At 47.4% G+C, this 18371-nt stretch overlaps 1 long non-coding RNA gene across 4 annotated transcripts; it reads right to left on the reverse strand.

The window, feature by feature from the left end:
* Nucleotides 1-736: 736 nt before the first annotated feature.
* Nucleotides 737-18346, reverse strand: LOC119142479. 4 transcript variants are annotated; one of them, XR_005102290.1, is made up of 3 exons: nucleotides 16499-17948; nucleotides 4086-13243; nucleotides 737-1407 (listed from the first exon to the last, which is right to left on the reverse strand). It is a non-coding gene; the product is annotated as an uncharacterized LOC119142479 (long non-coding RNA). The 4 variants fall into 4 exon arrangements; XR_005102293.1 differs by lacking the exon at nucleotides 737-1407 and adding an exon at nucleotides 18216-18346 and having other exon boundaries at nucleotides 7929-13243; nucleotides 16499-17596; XR_005102292.1 differs by lacking the exon at nucleotides 737-1407 and having other exon boundaries at nucleotides 7929-13207.
* Nucleotides 18347-18371: the final 25 nt, after the last annotated feature.

An 18371-nucleotide genomic window follows, 5' to 3' on the forward strand; every position in this document is an offset into this window, starting at 1 on the left:
CCCGCCCGGGCCGCGCCGCCGCCTCACCACGCGGAGGGCCCGGGGGTGCTGCTCCCCCGAGCCCCCTCGGCGGCCTCGCCCCCCCCCGGCGGCCCCGAGCTCCCCTGGCGGCCTCGATTTCCCCTGGTAGCCCCGAACCCTCCTGGTGGCCCTGAATTCCCCTCGGCGGCCTCGAACCCCTCGGTGGCCCTGCACCCCTTCGGTGGCCCCGACCCCCCCTGCTACCCCGAGCCCTCCTGGTGGCCTCAAACCCGCCCGGTGGCCCCGACCCCCCCTGCTACCCCGAGCCCTCCTGGTGGCCTCAAACCCGCCCGGTGGCCCTGACCCCCCCTGCTACCCCGAGCCCTCCTGGTGGCCTCAAACCCCTCAGTGCCCCGAGCTCTCTCGGCAGCCTTGAACCCCTTTGGTGGCCCTGAATCTCCTGGTGGCCTCGAGCCCCCTTGGTAGCCCCAAACCCCCCTGGTGGCCCTGAATCCCCCTTGGAGGCCCTGAGCCCCCCTGGTGGCCTCAAGCCCCCCCCCCCGGCGGCCCCAAACCCCCTCGGCAGCCTCAAACCCCTCAGTGGCCCTGAGCCCCCTCAGCAGCCATGAACCACCCACCCCCCCCGTGGCCCCGAATTCCCCCGGAGGCCCCAAATCTCCCCCAGCAACCCCAAGCCCCCTGATGGCTTTGAACCCCCCCAGTGGCCTCAAACCCCCTTGGTAGCCCCGAACCCCCGCAGCGGCTCCAAATCCTCCAGTGGCATCAGCTCCTCACAGGCGTCCCTCCCCACAGCCCCGTCCTGCCGGTGCCACCAAGGCCTCCATCCACCTGGGGCCGCTGGGCCTTGTGCTGCCCACCCGCCCGCCATGCTACCCACGCTTGGGTGCTCAACCCCATCCAGCAGCTGTGGCACCAGCAGCTCCTCCAGGGAGGCCCTTTGGATCTCAGGCTCTGTCTTGGTTCACCCCAAGCCACCAGCAGCTGAGAAGACATCGTCCAGTCCATCCTCAACATCTGCAGCAGTGGATCCCCATCATGATGGCCAAGGGGAGAGCGTGCAGGGCTGGCCGTGGTGAGGGGGAGGCAGAGACCCCCTCGGACACCCCCTGAAATGCCTCTTGTTGCTGGCACCTGGAGCAGCACTGACTCTGCCTGTATTCTGCTGTATTGCTTGAGCAGGAGCCGACAGCTCTGCTCATTGTGTGTTCACCAGTCCCAGCCCATCCAAGCTGAGCTGCAATGAAAATAAACTGAAATTTTACATTTTAATTGTAGAGATGTGGCGGTCACAGGCACCTACTTGGCATTGTTTTGTAGCATGGAAGGCAGGGGATCACAACAGCCGGACACACTGAGCTCCGACAAGGTCAGAGGAGTGACACTGTGTTCACATCAGACCTGCTCAAGTGCCAGTCTACCACCATTCTGCACAAAAAAAAAAATATTTCTTTCCTAGCAGGGGTCAAAAGTGTGCTCTGTCTCAAATAAACCCCGTTAGCTCTTAAGAAATCAAAACTGACTCTGAAATCTTTGAAAATACCACTTGTGGGAATAGCAACAAACCCCCAAGGGCATGCTTGAGTGTAGCAAGATCATTTAATTCAACTAAGGGGAAAAAAAAAAAAAAATCACAACTCGGGTTTGTATTTTCTCCTGCACGGTTGTGTCACTAGATGGCCTTCCAGACCGAATGCAAACAGGACTGCTCTCCCCATCTCTTTCAAGGAAAACTGCTTTGTGCAGAGGGCGAACAAAAGCTAGAAAAGGGTATTTTGGGGATGGGGGGGGCGTGTAAATACCCAACAAAGTGTCATATAATTAAAATAAAAATAATAATGGTAAGAATGATAATAATGATAATGATGATGATTGTGTAACAACAACAACAACAATAATAATAAAACAACAACAATAACAACAACAACAACAATAATAATAATAAACCAAATTCACACCTATTTAAAGCTAACCATTTTACAGAGGAAAAAGTTGATGCAAGTATGTAGAATACACAAGCCATCAAAAAGATGCTCTATGAACCACAGTCTTACTTATCTGGACCACAGTAAAAGCTATCAACTCCTGTTTACTGGAATGGCTGAGGGCATTCCAGTATCACACAGGAATGAATGGTCCAGGAAAGAATTGTTTTACCCTGAATAAATTTATTTGGGCCTAGCTCAAAAGCAGCGTCACACTATGTATGATATGATCAGCAGATAGACTCAGTAGTCTTCCTGTAACTGAATACTGTAATTCAGGCGGGTTCTTTTCAACTCAATTATTGTCATAAAAATTTTTTGGGGGGATAAAAGTATTTTATGGGTCATTGTTAGGTTGATTTTTTTGCTTTTTTTTTTTGTTTTTTTGCAAGCCTCACAAAACAACCTTTACATTTCTCACAGCTTTGTCTCCTTTTAGATTTTATAGTTAAGGAAACTTCAGATTTGTACACCTTTAGATTTGGGAGGAAACAATGTAAAATGAGTAGATTATAAAATCAACTGTAAACACTCCAAGGACTGTTTTTAAATAATGGATGTTCTATTTGTAGTGAGGTAATTTAGTATTGATGAAATACAGCATTTCAGTGTCTCAGTTACTTATTTTTAAATAACTGGTATGCAGTGCTTTAGGCATATAAACTCCTGTGCAAAAGGTAAGCGTATTTTGCTGGCTGTGAAAAAGTAAAATCCAATATGGAATTCTGCCACTGATTTAAACTGAAGAAGATTCAAGCCTCTATTAGTAAAATTCAAATCTAATCATTATTAATTGTAAGTGTCCTCCTGCTTCTGTTTTGGCCTGTATATTGATTTTGGCACAAGTTCTGTTTCATCAAAAGCTTACGCATCTGCAGCTCAGGAGTCAATATGCGTATAGAGATTTACAGTGAGTGTACCAAAATCAAGACTTTAATGGGGTATGGTAAATATCTGTGTTCCAGTCTTGTTACCGATTTGTCACTTCACGATTGCCAAGGAAAATAATTGGAAGGAGCGAAAGGTTAGCACACTGCCTAGGAAAACTGCTGGAAGTTTAGGATTTTTAAAAGATGCTTTAACACTTTAGATGGTATTGATGGGTAATTCAGGTTAGTTTTGAGGACACCCAAAACCCCCTCACAGATTAGGTTTAATATTGAGGCTATGGCTTTTTTACAATACAGGGTGATGACATAAGTTGATACTCCCGTTTCTCAGAATACCGAGCCTGGGGAAGAGTGCTTACAACCTCCTAAATGGTTTTGGTACAATGGAAGAACCTTAAGGCATATCCTTAGCCTGACCTCCTAAGGAAACACCACCAACGCACCTGTGCTGCCTCTCTTTGTCCCTTTGTGATGTGCTTGAAGAAGTCAAGGAAACTGAGTTTTAATAATGCTAGAATTGAGCCCGTAAGTTTTGTGACTATCAAGTCAAATGAGGGAAGAGAAGCATAACTAAATCCTCCAGCTCACAAAATATTGTTTTAAATATGTTAACAGACTTGGCAAAATATTCTGGTTAGCTATGTTCTTCTCTTTGGAGGAACTCTGAATACTGTAAAAGTTTTACGTTTCCAATCAATTAAGCTCTGTCGTAGTGCATGCCCTTAGGCTAAGCAGCATGGCTTGCAGTAATACTTCTAATGGAAAATACAACTGTTTTAGCTAACCAGCAGGGGCTCAGACTACTCGTACTTCCTTGTAGCCACAATTGTAGAGAGGAGTTACAGAACACGCCATCTGCTGTATACTGATATTATTGGTTTATATGGTAATATAAACTAGACAAGAATGGGGACCTGTTCTTCCTAAATGTCTTTAGAACTTCGTTTTTGAAATACACTTAAGAATTTTCTTCTTGATAATACAGACCCCAGCTTTACAAAGACTTAAACATAAACTTAGTAAGAACGAGTAGCCCCATTTATGTCAAAGGTAATATTTATAAACTTAGTTAAAACTGTGCATAACAAGACAGAGCCTTAAATATTTATTTTTTAACATTACCAGTGATATTAATTATTTGTGTTTTCAGCAATGAATTCCCACTACAGCATGTACATACAGAGCAAGAGACAACGCCCTGGAAATACAGACCCTAAAGAACAGGACTTACCATCTAAGTAGAATGAATTTCTCATAAATTTCAGCTGTCACACAAGGACAACATTTGTTTGTCATGTGCACAGACCACTGCACACACAAAGAAGTTATGGGTGACAATATCCAAAGAAGTTATGGGTGACAATATCCGTGTAAGAGGAGAAGCCTATGACAAAGCTAGGTATATATATACTCAAGGTAATTCAGTTTGTTTACAGAACAACTGTACGAAACTGGTTTTTCAGTTGTGTTTTTGTTCACAGTGCCAACACTCTCTTTTGACCTTCACTCAACCCTGGAAATATCTTTTTTCAAAATCAAAGCTCCCAGTCTCCTCAACTTTCAGCTGCTTCTCAGTATCCATTTCTGTAGTGTTTCTTGCTGTTGCTCTTGCATATGCAGAGCTCTGCCATCTGGTCCTCATGGCCTGATATTTTACACACACGCCCCCACCCCGAAAAATCCCTTGGGCCACATGATTCACCATCTATTCAAACCTTGCCATGTGCTTGGTTTTTGTGTAGTAGCTCCTACTGATGTAAATCCCTTGTTTCATAAGGGCTCTCAATTGCCTTTTTCACTGGAGGCAAGGTGGCTGTGACACCTGCCAGTTTCCAAGACATTTAACCCAACCTAAAACATTATTACATTGTTGTTTGGCTGAGTAGGAACCGTATTTTTTTTTCCCAGTGGGAAGTGCTGCCAGAAAGGTATTAACTTTCTAGACTATTAAGTAATGTGGAAAAATTATATTTCAATAAGAAAATTTCCTTTCTGCCTTTTCATGCCTTCGGAATATAGTTCCTGTTTCACTTGGCTCAAGTAGCCCATGCACTAAATCAGTGCAAAAATCTGTCAATAAACTTGACGTAAAATCTGCCCAAATGCTACCACAGAGTTCAGAGGGCTGTGAAAGAAAACAGGACAATGGTCTGCAACAAGGAGGTGTTAGCCAAACTGGACACAGAACTCATCAAAATCAAGCAGTGAATATTCAGGCACTTTGATGTAGTTCGGACAGGTTTTGTTCATAAACCACACACTGAGTACTACCTAGAGAGCAGCTATTTATAGGGAACACATAGTGTTTCTTGTGTTATTTTCTCTGGTATGCTTTAAATCAGGGATGCCAACTATGTGGGCCAGATATGGCCTACCTGATATATGTGTGGCCAACGTGGTGTATTTTGAATCTCATCTTTCATTAGAAACTAAGTTCTTGACTTTGCAGTTGTGGGGGGAAAAAAACCCACTTTACAAATTTGAAGAGTGTGTAAATCAATATGGTAACGTCACAGCTTGATACAGTAGGTGCTTAAGGGTAGTTTCAAGTTTCTGTTCCTCACTAAATTCTCAAGCCAAATTGTGAATTCTCAAGCCAAGTTCTGTTGTAAAAAATGGGTAACACAAGGTTAAGATCATCCCATCCTTTTCTGGAACATCAAACACAGTGAGTGATCTCTGAAAAGCATGAAATGAACAAGCAAGTGTCTGCCAACACCACCGTAACTTTGCCCCCACGGATCTGGGCAATATGTGTGTCTCCCAGATGTGCTGGCATGGCTTCACTGAGTGATGGGGAGGATTTTGTCAACACAGGCTGACAGAGCTATCACAGTGATGCTGGATCTCATCCTCTACCTCTGTGCTGAGAAGTGAATCTGGAGATTCGCTGGAGAGAGAGGGATTCAAAATGTTTTGTTTCAGATGAGATCTGCAGGTTGTGTCTGCGTTGATAGCTGTGGTTGGTTTTACCATGGGAACAGTCAAAAGCAGCAGGTTCATGAGCGATGCACAGGCTTGCTCGTGCCTGAGTGAGAGCACAGGGCTCTGCTACAGATCTGTGTGAATTTATCAGCATCAGATGCTCTTCTGCATCCAGATCTGCAGCAGAGAATAAATCCCATCAGGAAGTAATTTTGGGAAACGTGGGGAAAAGAGCTGTAAATAGCTTTCCTTGCAACACAATGTGTTTTTACCCAGTATCCAACCCATCTCTTTAGTATACAACACTAAAATCCCTCTGGCTTATACCTTCCTGTGTTTCCATTACCCAGCACTCCACCCGACCCAGCAAGCATCAAGATGTTGGCGGGTTTTTTTTCCCAATCAGAGTGCTCTCTGTAGTATCTGCTTGCTTCAAATTACTTTTCCCTTCTTCTCGCCTTCCCAAAGTATGTAATTCCTGGTGGAGAGAGATATTTTAATGTACTTGCTGGTTTAGAAACAAAGGAGGACTGAAACCTATAGGCATATTTATTAAGGTGAACACAGCACCACAGCCAGGAGTTGTATTCAGCTCCTTTAGTTTACACAGTAGGGGTAAGTATGGGGTAGGTAGGTCCACTGTGGGTGGTCAAATCTGGGTTATGCTCCCCAAAAACTGGTTGGTAGGTTCCACTAAACCTGAAATGTGTGGAGTTGTACTTTTTTTGTGAGGCTTTTGAGAACCTCAAGTTTAAGCGATCCCAGGTTTTTGCTTATTAAATATATTTTCCACTATGTGAGCTATAATGCAACCTGAACAAGCACGTGTTTTTCAGCTGTTAGAAGCCAGGCTTTGATCAACACTTCATTGCTGCATTGGCTATGCAATAGCCATCACTCCAGCACCTGGCCCAGGCAGGAAGCTCTCAAATCTTTTGGACAAATGTGGGGAAACAGGGACTATTCATAGGAGGAGAAAAAAGGATAGCAAAGTAGGCTGTAAGAGAGACAACTGTGGATGAAACAGGCAGGCTTTTGCTGAGTAACGTATGGCACTGACATTAAAGGGCAGTTAACATGTGAAGTTCGCATCCTTCCCTCTGATATTTGTGCAAACTTCCTACAGGAAGGCAGCAACTGCAGACTGAAGAGATGATAACAGCCTCTGTTTATATCCCTATGGGAAACACCATAATTCCTGCCCATTTTTTCTTGAGTGCTAGCTGTACAGGGAGAGCTAAGCGGGAAGCGTTTGCTCTGTCCTTGTCTGGCTGGGAGAAGCTCATACATAGGCATAGAGGTTTGGCAGGAGCCAGAAAGGTTTCTGGCTTGTCAGAGCATCACTAGACAAAGGACAGGCCCAGACTGAATTTCTCTCAGACCTGAAAGTAGCCATTAACCCAGCCAGAGCAAAGCCTGCAAAGAAACAGCGATGCTCTGAGAGCAGGCTAATTAATAACTTCAGGCAGTGGAAATAAACCCAGTTGTAATTGTGTCATGTTTGCTTTAGAGCTGTGATTTTTGGCCTGGGACATGTCTGTGGGAGCTGGATGGGTTGATGGTGCAGTGGCCTGGCTGGAGGTCCTTGACGGGTTGGGAAGGCATTTGAGCAATCCCGGCGGTGGCATGGTCTGGTGTGCACCGGCACGTAGAGGGCAGCAACCTGCCGGGGCTGCTCCAGCCCACAGGTCATCCATTGCCAAATGCGGACTGGCGCGCTGCCCTGTGCGAGCTTGACACCACTGTCCTTGATGGCATGTTTCCTGTGCGTTTCTCCCTTCCTACACATATTTCACCATTCCTGACTCTCATCACAACAACAGGCACGCTGTCAAGTTCCCATTGCTTACCAGGATTAACATAGTAGCTCTGATTTCTTAAGGCAGGGAGATTTCCTGGTTAAAATCATTCTAATTAAACTTGTGTCTCTCATAATGCTAAAAATCCCGCTGTGTGACAGGCTGCTAAATCTACTTGTAAAATGTCAGTGCATCTAGACCATTAATGGTCTTAGGAGTTTAACAATAGTATAGACAGTTCCCGTTCAAAGATACAGGACTCCAAACAAATGGAAGGAGGAAGCAAATATAGCATCCTTCTGAATCAGACACCTTAGACAAAAATCTGCCAAGTACAAAACACATCTGGCTGCATATCTGTCAAGTTTTTTATTGGCCTGAAATACACACACACACACACAGAGCGCCCACAGCAAATTCTTCCTGTAGATTTGGGTGGGCATCTGTTCTCCTTTTAGGACTCAGGTTTGGAGCTGGGAAAAAAAAAGTGTCCTCAGTCGACAGGCCTCCAAGCAAGCCAGGGCTGGCCACAAAGGAGGGTGACAGCTGCACGAGCTTTAAATCCTCTCCCCACCCTCCCGTACAAATGTGCCCCTCAATCCTCTGTCTGGAAGAGCTGGAGAGAGGAACATATAGCTTCCCTGCTTCCCTGCCAGCTCTAACTGGCAATTGCATATTCGGCACTGAGACCACAAAGTATTTTTTCATGTGGGCAGCTGAGCAGTGGTGGAACTAGAATCTCATTTGGTCACAACCCCCCCGCAGATGTTCATGACACTTTTTTGCTCCTCCTTATGCAACATGTTAGGCATTTGTGATAATTTACTGCCGCAGGAACCACTTCCTGCCGCACGCTGCTAGCAGCAAGTCTTCCCGGGCTGCTGGCAGGCACTGTGCAGGGAAAAGGAAAAACAACGCACAGGGGAAGGCATAGGGAAGTAAAGGGAACTCTCTTCTCCATCAGCAGCTCCTGGAAAAGAGAGGGGGAGAAAAGCAGCAATGGCTTTGCAGATCTACTGGAAACGAACTTCAGTTAGGAATTAGCAACGGCCTGCCCTCTTCAAGGTTGAAACAAAGTATCTGGAAACAGTATTTTAATTTAAGACTTACCTTGTAAAAAAACAACAAAAGCCAAAGCAAGTATAAAAATAAATAAGAAACCAGGCAAAGATAAGAACAGAGCCTGCAGGAATCAAGTCTAAACAAAAGGCAGGGGATATGCAGCAAGAAAACCACAAATGGCAGGGGCTGAAATGTAAAACCTACAGTTCGCTGCTAAACATGAAAGATGCTGTTGTATTCCACACCTCCTCTTCCCGGGTGTAGCCGACTCCACAAGGTGAAGGGCAGTAATGAATCAAGCTCCTTCCCTCTCTTCCTGTATTTTCTATTCAATTATTCGCAGGCTGTGCAAGTTCTGCTTTATTTCCCCTCTCCATATGCCGCACTCTCCTCCTGGTTTTTTTTTTTTTATTATATTCTGAACTGTGCATTTGGCCTCTCTCCCATTTCTTTCTCCTCAGCGCGTGCCCCCCTGCTCTGCTAAGATCTGCTGTCTTTGTAACCTCCGCTGTGCACATATGCTGGCTCTCCCTCTCCCCCCGCCCCCTGCCACCCCCTGCTTCTGGGCCATCAAGTGTCCCTTCGCTTCACTCCAGCATTTTTGCCAGGGGGCCCATCAGCCAGCCAGAAAAGGAACAATTTTGCGATGGCCACAGCTCCCGTTTTCACGCTGCTGGCTCCTCTCCACCGATCAAGGGGAACCCACGTTGCTCCCCTGGTACAGCTGATTGGTAGCAAAGGCAGAGCCTGGCTCTGCAGCTGCTTAGCAACTGGGAGCTGCTGTTATGCAGCAGCCTAGAAAAGCAATGGATGGCACAGCATTCACTAATCCTGCACGTTCTGGCCCACTCAGCTGAAACCCAGGGCTTAGTAGACCAGCTGGGGCACTCCCAACTGTCCTGTCAAAAAATAAATCAAGATGGGGATCCTGAACTGCAGATTTGAGAACAATGGCAACAATGTCAAGGGCAAAACTGTCTCGGTCTTGTACGTGATTTGTATCATATCAGTTAGAAGAAACTGCTCTGATTTGTAAACTAAACTCATTCATTTGATCTTTGTCAACACTTTTCTGGCTGCAACATTTTATACTCCATCACTTATAATCAGCACCATCCCTGTATGCCTGCATTTGTTACAAAGACTCATAGGTCTCCAGCTACCCATCACACCTAGACAGTTTCATGACAGCTGTCCAGATACACAAGTATTTTAATGCACAAATATCCTTTTAGATTACTTATCTGTATCTTCATTTCCTTTTGATGTAAGCTATATGAGTGTCCACATTCTCCAAATGGTATTTTTTTTTCTTAAAATTGTACTGTTTAGGCCATGAAGAACTGAACTGTTCAGTGATTTGATGGCTTTAGAATGTTGATTAGAATTGCCCATCTTCTTATTTCATTATTTTTATAAGCTTGAAAGTATTCTAAAAAATAACTGGTTGAACATTCTAAGGGGATCATAGGGTTTCAATAGCAGCTGCATTTCAATAGGCAAGAAGCAACCCAAAACATTCTGCAAGTCAGGTGTTGAAACAGCTTCTTTATTCCTTTATAGCTTGAGAACGATTAGATCTCTGAAAGCACTACCTCTCATACAGAGGTGGCTTTGTCATAATACCAGCAGAAATAAAATGAACAGACACAGTTTTAAAAGAAACCGAAAAACCCCAGCCCTGGCAAACATCCAGCATGTCCATCAAAATTTGTATGGATCTTAAACAAAATAAATGTTTGTTCCACCACTGGGTATCACCATACATCTCTTTGCACCCAGGCAGCCAAACACCGCAGCAGACTAGTAATTCCCTGTCATTGTTCAATGCTTACATCCCGTGCATCCTGAGAGCGTGCTGGGACACCAGTGAAATCTGTCAGGAGGTTGCTGATTTTGGCTGAGAAATTCCCTAGACAGATCATCTGCTGTTCTTAGGAAGAAATGAAAAATTTCATGGCAAAAAAATTGAACAGGCAAATACCCTGTCCATATTTCTACTTAATATTCCTTTGATATTCTTAGCCTGGTTTCCTAAAAATAAAACAGTCTAACATGACTGTTGTTCTATGTAATTTTTCCTCTCCTTCCTCCAGTCTCAGTCAAATTTGGCAGTGGGGTAGAAGTCCCAAACATATTTAGGTCTTGAATGAACAGCTGAGTAGAGAATGTAGTAGAGGCACCACCCTGGTCTTGGGAAAGGCAGGCAGAGCTGAGCCCTTGCGCATACCAAGGGGCCGTACCGCTGCCCCATCAAGCTCCCAGCCAGCACATTACCCCTCGCCCAGCCAGACAGGCTCAGCAAGACTGGCAAAGAGCTGGAAGATTTGTCAGGGGACATTTATGGACACAAATCCATGGGAGACCAAGCTTCATGAGTTTACCTGCCGAGAGAAACTGTTTTAAAAAACTGCCAGGTTTGGAGGTAAATAGTAACATCACTAGTAGGAGATTTCCGCAAGAGGGCTGATGTGCCATACCTCAATCCCTGCAAAACATTTATCTGATTATGAGTAGGAGACTGTAAGAGCAAGAAGGCATAACCAAATGGATTAAAATCCATTAAACAGGAAGGTCTCAAAATGCAGCTGTAACCACTGTGTTCTAGAGCTGTCATCTTTCTTTACGGGTCCTGCTACCGTTTTGGGCTCTATGTTATTTTATGGCTACGTTATAGACACCAGGGCAGGCAAATGCTGCAGTGTGCCTCCTGGCTCCCTTCCAGCTCCTAAATTGGGCTTTCTTCCCATGGAACCGAGGCGTGGCAAGGATGGCGTACATCCAGACCTCCTCCTGACACAATATTGACACTGCTGAGGTGTATACGCACCCGGAACCGGGAAACTCCTACAATGGAGACAGAAGCAGTTGTTTATCCGGAAGAAAATACAAAAACATTACCAACCAAGTTTATAGGTGACACTCAACAGTGGCAGGAGGGGCTATAAAAAAAAAAAAACCAACCAAAAAAAAAGAGAAAAGGCCATTGCAAGCAGCAATGCTGTCTAAGGATTTGTCCTTTTCCAGAGGGCCAACTGTAAAGCCCTAAACGCAGAACAAAAAGCACAAACCAACAGTACGGTGTCCCAAGAAGGAACAGATCTGAGAGTATTTTGGGAGCCGTCTTGGGAAACCAGCTGAATGTGGGCTGGTGTAATCCCTGGATGCCTAACAGAGACATCTCAGCCAGGAGGGCTGTTGGCACGGGTATGACTATCGCTGATAGCCGATAGCTCTGTCCCCTTCTGCCCAGATCAAAATGGGAAAAATCTGGAGTGTTCACAGGGAACTGCAACAGGAACGATTACAGGATTTGTAAAGATGGACCCGAGGGGGAGCTCTGCAAGTCTGCAACGGGAGTGTTAAATGCTCAGTTGATCAGCCTGTACACAGCTACATGGGGACAGAAATCTGGTAATGGAGCATTCCTCTGTCAAGCAGCCCGAGATACAGCAACATCCAGAAACTGAAAGCAGAAACTAGGGCAAGTTTAAAAAGGTTACTTTGATTTCTAGTCTGTCAGGTAGATTTCGAAGGAAAGCGCTTAGTGACTCTTATTTTAGTCTCTCTCACAGCCCATTTAAAAATGAAATTCTGATGTTTTTCTAAGATGCAGGTACGCTGTAGTTAAATTCTTTCAAATGAGGAAAAGCAACTAATTCACAAAAATCTTATGACCTGCATAATGCAGGAAGCCGAACCAGATGAACCTACGTCTCTTTTGTCCTTTATAATACACTAATCTAGCTTCCTTGCACAAGCAGTGGATTGTGACATGAAAACCTTCAATATAAAGGATTCTGGGTACAAGCCAGTCTAAAACAAAATGTTGTAAACAGTCACGATCATTGTTTGGCAGAACAGCTGCATATTTTTTATTTCACTTTGCCTCTCAATCTAATTTGCTCTTGTTGCAACACTCCGCCAAAGAAATTAAATCACTTCTTATTGATAACAGACAGTGAAATAATTAGCATAAGAGTTTTCCACTCAACAATGCAGGGGAGGGACGCTGTGGGCAAGAACAAACCCCTTTGCTTCAAGAATGTGCGCAGAGTCACCACAAGCTGTTCAGAGAAAAAAAATTCTTCTCCCGCCCCCCCCCCCCTCCCCTGAGAGATCTCTTTCTTTCTCTAAGAGTCTCACCCAGTAAACCAGGGTCAATCTAACACAAGTATGAAAGTCTGGTTTGACCTTTCTGGGATTTAAACATGCCGTACCAGAACATTTAGCTTTTCAGATACAAGGTTCAGCCATGAAACCACCCACTCTGAGAGCGCAACCAGTCTCAACTGCCTCAGTTGACTTTTAAAACTATATCGAGCATTACCAGTCATTTAGAAACTCTGAAAAACGGAAAGAAATGTGCAGCTCAGACTTACAAAAACAATTTCCAGAAGTGCTGAGGACCCACACAATTCACTGGGTCTGCACGGTGGGCTCGCTGTACGAACGCCTGCTGCCCCAGCAATTTCTGGCCCTGGTTCTCACGTACGCCAGGCACACACGCTTTAGGACCTCTCCCAGCTGGAGCAGCTCATGGATTCTACCATCGGGAACGGCCGTCCTGAACAATGATTAATTGCAGACAAAGATCATAGTCCTGGAAAAATACGCAGAGAGGTGCAAGTACAGACAAAGCTGTCTAAGCTCCCACAGTATTATGGTCTGGCTGAATCGTTTCAAAGCCTACTTTAGGGCAGAGCTAGCTTGCTTCAGGGTTAAACAGACCAACGTCAAGGCTTAAATGCAGATATTACTAATATCCAAATATTTATTTAAACAAATTTTAAATCCCGGGACAGTTAAGAACCGATGCTGTTTAAACCTGCCGTTTTTTTTTTTTAATCACTTCACGTGCTGACTTAACTCACTGATGCAAGCTGCAGAAACGTTTTTACTACAGTTCGTAAAACCCCTGCAAACCCAAGCACAGATCTACACCGCCCTTTGATCTACACGTCGCCTGATTCGGCCATTTCCAGGCAGCTGAAACGCTTTCCACCTCTCCTGAGAAACAGAGGAGCATTTTAATGGTGTTTAGCTAAGAATAACGTCACCCTTTCTTCCAAGCTGACTAGCAGATTATCATGTAAAGCGATTGTAAAGCGGGAGGGCTGCTGCAGTGCTGGCAGCAGCCAGGGCCAGGCGCTTCCCGGCGGGCTGGCCGGAGTCGGGACCCAGCCCGGAGCGCCATGGCTGCCGCGCCGCAGCCCCGCCACGGGGGCACAGGCACCGGGTTACAGCCACCCTGGCAGTGCGGAACCTTTTTTTTTTTTTCTATTTCCCCTCCATGGAAACGTGTTATGTTTTGTGAGGACGGTTTGTCGCTTGTTCTCGACAGAGCCTGACCCGGTGAGGACCGAGGGGGGGGGGGGGGGGGGGGGGGGGGAACAAGGAACGAAGGGATGAGCGTAAGCCCTTCGCGTCGTTGCGAAAGGCGCAGGCTGCGGTGCCTCCTTCGCGGCAGCACCCTGCTCCCTTGCAGGAAAACACACCTGAGCCTCGGCACATACCACAGCACAGGTTTTACAAACCCACGGACCGACTGGTCCTGAGCCGCAGGAACTGGCGGGCAGGGCGCACCCTGCCCGGCACATGCCGCTCCCGCAGGCAGCCTCTGCCAAGCAGCCACTTACCTTCTCCCTCCCACAGGGTCCGCAGGACGCTCCTGCTCTAGCCTTACCAGGGAGGCCACCTCTCTACAAGTGTTTGCTTTTCCTCCCTGTCCTGCCCTCTGAAGTGGTTGCTCAAGCCAGGCTTTCCTAGCTCACCTAATCTGGGTCTGCAGTGGAGCACAAGATACAATTCCCCGCAGAGCACAGCGAGGCTTGTGAAGCTCCGAAATAACCCCCACGCCTCCACCCCAAGCGAGCTGCAGGAAAATCTGCTCGGGGAAAAAAAACCAAAAACCAACCAACGAACGACAAAAAAACCAAAAATTAAAAAAAAAAAAAAGAAAGAAAAAAATAAAAAGCAGCACATGTAACACCTCGGACGGCCATGGCGGCTCGCACTGCAGCACGGCAGCCGGCTCCGCGCCAGCCCAGCCGCGGGCCCGGGGAGCTGGGCGCTGCAGGCCGGCCGGGCCGGGCCGCCCCATCCCCTCCCGGCTGCGGGCGGGAGGAAGCAGGGCAGCGGCTGCCCCGGCGGAGCGGCTGGGCGATGGCGGAGGGGGGAAAAGCCCAGGAGGGCCAGGAGAAGGAAAACAACAAAGAGCCATGTGACGAGCGGCGGGGAGCGGCGGCCGCGCTCCCCCCGGCGCGTTGGCGGGGCGCAGCAGCCCGCTCCAGGCGGGGAGGCTGGCGACGCCGCCCTGCTCCTCCCGCAGCCAGCGCTGCCTGCTCATTTGCCTGTTTTCCCCCCGCCGCCCCCCACAGCCGCCGAGTCCGGGGTTTTGTTAGCTTTTTGTGGGCTTTTTTTTTTTTTGGGGGGGGGGGGGGGGGGAAGCACTGTTGTTTGTTCCTCTTAATTTTTTCTTTCCCCCCCTCTGCATTAGGCTACTTTCATCTTACGGTATTTATATAAAAGGCAGCGAGCGGGAGGCTGCAGCGGGGGGCAGGGAGGCAGGCGATGGGCGGGCGGCGTTATTTATAGGCACCCAGGGCTGGGGCTGCATTATGCGAGCTGCCTTTGTCCTGCCCGCCCGGCCAGGCCCCCCCGCTCTGGCCGGGCTGGAACGACGCCAGCCCCGCCGCCCGCAGTGCTGCCTCCCGCTGCTGCAGGGCGCTCCCCGGCGCGGCCATCTTGTGCGCGGCAGCCGCGGGGAGAAAAAGCCGCCAAGCGCCCCGCTCCCTCCTCGGCTTCGCCTTCCACAACCCCTCACAAAGCGGTGGGGGAAGGGGGGGGGGGGGCGGGAAAGGGGGAGAGAAAAAAAAAAAGGGAGGGAAAAAAAAAACCCAACAAAAAAAACCCCATTTCCCTCCAGTGATCGGGACGCGAAGCGCCGCCAGGCAGTGGGGGAGAGCCCGCCTCGCCGCCGCCCCAGCTCTGAGGAGAACGCGGCGCCGAAGGAGAAGCCATGATGGCGGCTACCCTCACACAACATGGAGCGCGACCGGGAGCGCCCTGCTTGCCACCAGCCACCCCTCCCGGCGCCCGGGACACGGTGCTTCCGCAGGCTTTCACATAATAAAACCACCAGACTTCGGCGGGGAGGCCATTTCATGGGCTGGGTAGCTGCACTAAAGCACAACTGCTGTGAATATCAACTGCGTCACGGCTCCTCCAGCTGTAAAACTCAGGCTGCAAAGGGTCCCTCACTTGGAAAGAAACACCCTCATTTTGGATTTACTTCCAGACCTCCTTTTCCCCCCCTCTCTCCAAGTCACTGCCTCTCGGTATGAAGGATTTTACAGTGCTTTTTAGTGAGACATCCGCCATTAAGACTCACCGTCTTGAAAAACACCCCCCCCCCCCATTTTGTTGCCTCTTTTTTTTTGATCTTCTGTAATTAGACGGATAAAACATGTAAGGGATCCCCACCACCACCGCCTTTTCGCCTTTTTTACAATCAACTTCACATCTTAACTGTTCGCAGGCAGATTTTTTTTTTTTTGTGCGTTCCATTTAACAACCACGTAACGCCTGCAATGGATTCACGGCGTCTCTCCGCAAAAAAAAAAAAAAAAAAAAAAAAAGACACCAGGGCAGCGGACGACCAAGCGCTTTATGCAGAAAAGAGAAATCCCTCCCTGAAAATAGACGTTTTCAGAGACGCTGTTAGATGTATCTGAGGAGAAGGAGATCGCCACCGCTCACACAGACGACATTAGGATCTTTCTACCCAGGACAATAACGTTAGCCGCACAGGCCTGGTCTATATGTTTCTCTGCAAGGGCAAAAGGGGTTTACTTACCCGCGCACCATAGTTGAATGCAGCTCTGAAGGTGAAGTTGTTACGCTTTTTAAAAATAACGGCTATAAACATATACGATCTGTATCACCACTTCGCTCGTAAGTTTGCAAGTCAAAGCAGATCTTGTTAAGATAGTTTACGGATCTTTGTATGACAGTGGTCTAGCATCAAAAAAAACCAACCAACAACCCCAAAAAAAGCTATAGAAAAAGTTGTCTAGCTATGTTAACGGACTGTACGCAGCGAGGACTCCTACTCGAGGCTTAAATCTACCTTCCTGTGGCAGATTTACCCTGTACATAAAAAGGACATTCAGTGTTTTTCCACAGAGCACGCAGACACTAAAAATATTCTCCTATATAGTTTTAGGCTGCACATGTTAGTGTGAAAACACCTGGTTAACATTTAATGGTTGTAAACAACTTTCAAGCATCTCTTATCTAGGTATTTTGCTTTATAAGTAAAATACTGGAAAAAGCATAAATTGGTTTAGGTAAACAGACAAAAACATAAGACATGCAAATGAAGGCTTAGCAATAAGGACCACTTCAGTAACATTAACATGAAAACTACACTTAGCAAGGACAGAATGGATTGGGTACTTACAATGTAAGAGGAAAAAAAAAAAAAAAAAGCTTATCATAGTCAAATTGCCTTTTTGACAGATTCACTATTCCTATGGTTATTATTTAAAACGTTACCTTGTAAGCACCAAAGGAGTTAATAAAAATGGCCAGGAATCAAGTGTTTAATACAGGAAATACTCTCTAAAATTTATTGTTCGGTCATCAGAGAGCTGTACAAAGCTTAAAAACCCACAAAATAACGAAAAAAAATTGAAAAATAATGTATTTACTTTTTTTTGGCATTCGAAATTGTTAACTGCTGACATAGGGTGTGCCATGACCTAGTTACACAAGACAAAGATGGATCCCGAATCATAAGGGAAAAAAATCCGCATTTTTTTTTTTTTTTAGGTTTTTTTTTGGGGGGGTCAAATCTTCCTTCTTCAGTGAGTCCTCTAAGCATGGTGCCAGACTAACACCACCCCGAGCGCTCCCCGCAAGTGGACGGTGTGGATTCACATGGCGGATCCCCCTTTTGGAACAAAGGAAAAGCCCAGTTGGCCATTTCGCTCCATTGCAGAAAAATGGCTGCCTGATCTGTTGGCCTCTCCTTAGCTGTCTGCTGAAGGATGTTTTTACACCGCCGTCTAATAACTCAAGCCCCATGGAAGCTGCTCGCCCATTGGCTGCGGCCGCCCCGCTGCCTTTAACCAGCCAATTGCCCGACCGCGGCCGAGCTGCCGCGGACCGAGTGCAGCCGCGCCATGCGCCCGCCGCGCTCCGCCCGGCTCCGCGCCCCGGCGAGCGGCGGGGGGACCGCGCCGCCCGGCCTTTAATACCTAAAACAAAATGGAAGCTCCCCGCTGATTGGCTGCCGCCGGACCCGGACCTTTAATAAGCAAAACTGCTTCCCCCCCGGCTGTGTGTCGCCGAACGGCAGCACCACCAACCCCCCCCCCCGCCGCTACCGCTTCTCTCTCTTCCCCCTTCCCCCCCCGCCTTCTCCCATCGCTGCTGCAGCAGGGCGGCGGGCTGCGCGCTCCGCCTGCGGCCACCCGGTCCGGGTTCGCTGAAGTCTTACCCCTAAAAAGAGGAGAAAAAAAAAACAAACAACCTAGACCAAAAAAACCCCAACAACCAACTTGTCCCACCTATAGGTCCATCTTGTTTAGAAACAGTTTGCGCTAAGGTAAATGCAGCGGGCAGATTCCACTCGCCCCCCCGCATGCCGTTAACCCCGGGGCGGGGAGGAAAAAAAAATAAACCCACCCCGGCGGCGGCCCATGCGGCGGCGCGCGGCGGCGGGG

The sequence above is a fragment of the Falco rusticolus genome, chromosome 1, assembly GCF_015220075.1.
Source record: "Falco rusticolus isolate bFalRus1 chromosome 1, bFalRus1.pri, whole genome shotgun sequence".
Lineage (NCBI taxonomy): Eukaryota > Metazoa > Chordata > Aves > Falconiformes > Falconidae > Falco > Falco rusticolus.